The following is a 5,373-nucleotide window of genomic DNA, read 5'->3' on the forward strand; positions in this document are numbered from 1 at the left end:
AGCCCCGCGCGCCAATAAAGAGGTTGCTCATTGGCCCAGCAGCCTGTCCTGAGACAGCCAATGGGAATGCTAGGAACAGGGAGGCGGGGAATGGGAGGCGGGGCCGCAGGGAGCGCTGGGACTGACAGGGGCGAGGCCTGTCCCCGGGGGGGCGTGCAGGGGAAGTAAATTAATAGCGGGTTCCCGTTCCAGTGAGTTTGGAAATCATCCCAAAGAAACCGGTTTTCACTGAAACTTGCTAGCTGGAGAGGGGAACGTGCTTTTACGCCGCTGGGAGGTGGGGGAGGCGTGTCTGCCTGACGGCCACAGCACGATGCGAGGCAGTGACCCCAGCCAAACAGTAACGGCGACAGTTCCTGGGGGGAATAATTTTATTTAAATGTAAGGTGATCATATCGCAACCAGTCTTGAAGAAAAGGTGTGCCATCTGCAAGCCGATGCGAGCCTTGCCAGTGCCCGTGCGGTGTCAGGACAGACGGGGGAAGGCACTGACTGAGGAGAGCACACCCAGGCCTTGCTCCGGCTGTGGGATATACACGCGTGTTTAAAGCCGTATCACAGTGGTGAAGTTAAGCCTGTGCTCAAGCGTTTCACTGAATCAGCATTTACCACTATAAAGACTCCTCTTTGTCTCGAACGTATGAGCTCTGGCGTCCCGTTTGTCAGAGAAAATAAAGCCCATCTTCCCATCATGACAAACTAAGAACAGGGTGTCCATGAACAGCAGCATCACACTGTTGTGCTTGGAGAGTAACTTCCAAAACTATCATGATTCTGTAACTCTTCTCTGTCAGTACTGCCCTTCAGCCTCCTCAGGGCCTCACTGCTCCTCTCTCTGTAAACAGATAGAGACTGTCCACAGTTCAAAGGTTTGAAGGTCGGAAATGGTTACACAGTGCTCAAAATCGGGTCATTACCACTGAATTTGCAACTACGCCTATATAGAGTTCTGAAATCACAGAGGCCATTTCTGGGAGCAGAAATATTAGTTAACCTTAGGAAGTTAAGCCTGGAAGTTAAGAGAGTCAGTACAATGGTAAAAAGATCTACTGTAGCTGGGAGATACTAAATCCAGACATCGAGCAGGCTCCATCCCATGGAAGACGTACAATCTGCACATAGCATTCAAGGGAAGGGGATTTTATAGCATTATTGCTGAGCCCTAGGTAAGGGTGATGCATCTGATCTTCTCCAACATAAGCAACAGAGATGTGAGAAAATGTTTCCCGCTTCTGTTAGTTTCTGTATGTGTGCTCTAGGGTGGGTTTCAGGGGCCTGCATAGCCCCTTTGCTGGTTATATTTCTCGAGCCCTAACATACTGCCCAAACCTACTCTAACATTAGCTCAGTGGATGAAAAATACACCATCTCTTCAGATCAACATGATCATAAAAAGGATATTCAGCACCAGCAGTTTATGAAGGAAAACAACCAGCCGCAAGCTCATAGGACTCTCAGACTCTTATTCTGTGCTGACGGACACCAGCACCAAAAAAGTATCAATTGGCTCAGACCAAGGCACAAACAATTCATAACCAAATGATCCTTTGATTAATGTTTTAACAACTCTTACAAAAAAACCTCAAAGTCCATGAACCAGAAAATTCTCAAGATGGTCCTTGATCCAGCACTTTCTCCCTGATTTTGCATTATTCTAGGATGTTTTGTCAGATAAAGCCAGAATGCAGACACAACATGGAAATGGGTGGGAAAGTCACACTGACGACCCATGTTATTCAGCCATCTTTGTGTGGCATACTCTTTTTCCAAGCTTTCCCTCTGCTTCCTTATCTCTTCCTGCTCAGCTCTGCAATGCTGGGAAAGTCACTCCCCACATGGGGAGCAGCCGAGGGCGAGGGGAAGGCACAGAGCCTGCGGCACTGCCTAGCAGTGGCCAACACAGCCCAAAGAAGGAGAGCTGGGGCACAGCAGAGGTTTGCTAAAGGCAACAAAGGCTTTGGTGAGAGTTTGTGCTTGTTCCTTCACGAGGTAGAAGGACCGCCAGGAAATAAGCTGTCTGCAGATCAGAATTAAAGCAACATTATTTTCTGCGTTTCAGAGTATTCACCTTCTGGAAAGCCAGGGCTCTCCACCCTCTTCCCTCCAACTGAGGACTCCTGGTTACCCGTGTGTCTCAGACTCCGTTCACTTACCTTTTTTTCACTCAAGTTTCAAAAACTTCTAGTTGAAGAGACCTCCTGAGAAAGCGCAGGGACTTGGTCAGCCATGATACCTGTCTCCAAGCACTGAGAGCTAAAAAACCCCAACACTGTAAGCCAATAAACTGAAACCAGGACTGAGGCTTTGATCCATTTTATTAACCAGATAATGTGTAGCCTCCCTAGCCTGATACACAAATTTGTGTTTGGTATTATAGTCCTGACAGATTTTGCAAACATAGATTATATTTATTATGCATGGGGAACAACTAACTTCAAATGGTAATTAGAAGGAATATTTTCAACTATCTTGAGACCTAAAGTCATAAACAAATAATCAGAATGACAAAGGAGTGCAGAAGTGCCCTTCAGCCTTGCTTCCCATGGACCTCCATGTCCCAAGGGTATGCTCACAGGTCCTCTGAGCTCCCTCTGCAACCTGACCCAGTCACAAAGTGGAAACAAAACTGATAAATGTTTTCATTATCAGTGGAAGGCAGAGATAATATTATACATAAAAAGTACCTTGCTTCTGTTTTAATAAAATGCCATGTGTATTCCAGTTATAAAGTGAGGGAGTATATGGGGCCTGAAAAACCAAAACACTTCCTGGCTGAGACAGTGAGCTGAAAACACCATCCACAGCACACAGCAAGCTGCTGTATCACCCCAAAACTCCCTGAAACAGCGGTGTGAGGAAAAGGATTTTTAACAGCCGGGTGAATGACAAGAATTAAAGCTGGCAGTAGCAGAACCTTCAAAATATTTTCCTGTGGCACAATGCAATTCTTCTCAAGCAACTGCCTCCCCTAGACACTGCCATCAGCACACAAACATTCAGCCGTGAAGATCTTGCGGACAAGTAACACTTTGCAGGAGCAGCCACCGAGGATAGCAATGGTAGAGCACAAAGCACAAGGACTGACATGAGCCTTAAATAAACAATGATATAAAACCCCAATAATCACCTCTATTTTCAGAAAGGGCTTTTGGGGAGCTTGAAAACAAAAGCATTTGACTCACAGGTGTTCTTAGCCAGCCTGGGACACTTCTGCTGCCACAGAGAAACAGAACAATATTTCTGCCGTGCAAAGTATGAGGAAATCTGGATGAACTCAAGAACCTCTCTGGTACTTACATAAGCCAAGCGTGTTCTGGAATTAAACTTTCTGCTGCTACAAGACAGCTTTTTCTAGGCCCACACATGGCCATCACCAGACTGCAATGGCTCAGCCACAGGGACCGGGAGAGCCTTTGGGCTATGAGATAGGCTTGAGACAAAGACCTTGAACTATTTTAGTAGAATCAGTACAGCTGATTGCCCCACTCTTGGGCTTTGTGTGCAAAGACAAAAGTGAATCATGCAAGTAAAGGTGCAGGGCTACACAGATTTGATCATAAGAGGAAACAAGTAGATGGAACTGGTCATCTCTAGGTTGTCTTCATCATTGCTTTGTTCCAACTGGCTGTTTGAGGGATCACAGGAACGTCATGACTGTTCTGTTCTTGCCGATCTGCCAGGGCTCCAGTGGGTAAAAGCGGATGACAATCCTTTGTGGGTATAAAAGCAAACACGCAGTGGACAGGAAACATTATTATTTTAGGATTAAATATTATCCCTACCCAGTTTGCAACAAGGTAGAAAATCTGCAATAAGCTCCCGCTGGCTCACACTCCACGGGATTAATCTGACAGAAGCAAAGATAAGCTGTGTACGGACAGCGTACAAACAGGTGCCAGACTTCAGCCACACAAACTGGAAACCAGACTGAATTTCAACACTGTTTGTCTCATGATACTTGGCCATTTCCAAAGGACCCAAGCAGCTCATGATCTTGTTGGGTATTTACCCTGACAGCACCCAAGAGGCAGGGAAATGCCATGACTCTCCTTGGGGGGGACGGTGAAGAGGGGCAGAGAGGGACACGGCTTGCCTTCCAGGACAGCCTTGTTCCAGCATTTGGCACAGTGACCAGACTGCGATGCTCTACCACTTCCCGCTGTGTTTTCCACCAGTTACACCAACTGGAACCACTCATCTTTAGAGAACAGTATTTCCCAGACTGTTCAACGAGTGCAAACCAGTCCATGGTGTTACCTGGACCTAACTGTGGGTTTGGGATTCAGCATCTGAGTACTTAATGTTTGCAACCTAGTCTTGGATCTTTATTAGACCTGAACCTCATGGAGGACCTGGAAACCTACATCATCATCATCCTCATCACCACCACTTTGAACATCTCCCTGTACTTTTGCTGCGTTTCATATAGTCACACAACACATAAACCTCACAGAAGCAGCGCTCTCCCTCTCCAGGCCCCAGGAGCAGGCAGGCACGCTATCCTTGCCCCTTGCGGCCACCGAGCCCCGGCGGCCCGTCCCGCACTCACCGCTCGGTGCCCCGGCGGAGCCCCCCCGGGGCCGGTCCCGCACTCACCGCTCGGTGCCCCGGCGGAGCCCCCCCGGGGCCGGTCCCGCACTCACCGCTCGGTGCCCCGGCGGAGCCCCCCCGGGGCCGGTCCCGCACTCACCGCTCGGTGCCCCGGCGGAGCCCCCCCGGGGCCGGTCCCGCACTCACCGCTCGGTGCCCCGGCGGAGCCCCCCCGGGGCCGGTCCCGCACTCACCGCTCGGTGCCCCGGCGGAGCCCCCCCGGGGCCGGTCCCGCACTCACCGCTCGGTGCCCCGGCGGAGCCCCCCCGGGGCCGGTCCCGCACTCACCGCTCGGTGCCCCGGCGGAGCCCCCCCGGGGCCGGTCCCGCACTCACCGCTCGGTGCCCCGGCGGAGCCCCCCCGGGGCCGGTCCCGCACTCACCGCTCGGTGCCCCGGCGGAGCCCCCCCGGGGCCGGTCCCGCACTCACCGCTCGGTGCCCCGGCGGAGCCCCCCCGGGGCCGGTCCCGCACTCACCGCTCGGTGCCCCGGCGGAGCCCAAGGCAGCGCCGAGGGCAGCTGCCCCTTCCAGCCGCCCCTCGCCCCCCGCCAGCCCCAGGCAGCGCTTTGGCTTTTCTCTGTTCTGCCCCAGTTGCATCAGTTGGCTTTCGGGCCTTTGGCTTCTAAGCCTGTGCGTTGCTGGGAGGTGTGTTGGAGACGGTGAGAGCGAAAAAATCGCATCTCGCTCACAGAAGGGTAAAATGAGTTTTGTGACAACACTCCTCACTGCCGGATGGGGAGACATTTGCGGTCATCGCATCTCCACGCCTGACTGTGCGGAAGA

The sequence above is a fragment of the Charadrius vociferus genome, unplaced genomic scaffold (genome assembly GCF_000708025.1).
Source record: "Charadrius vociferus isolate BGI_N301 unplaced genomic scaffold, ASM70802v2 scaffold999, whole genome shotgun sequence".
NCBI classification, from domain to species: Eukaryota; Metazoa; Chordata; class Aves; order Charadriiformes; family Charadriidae; genus Charadrius; species Charadrius vociferus.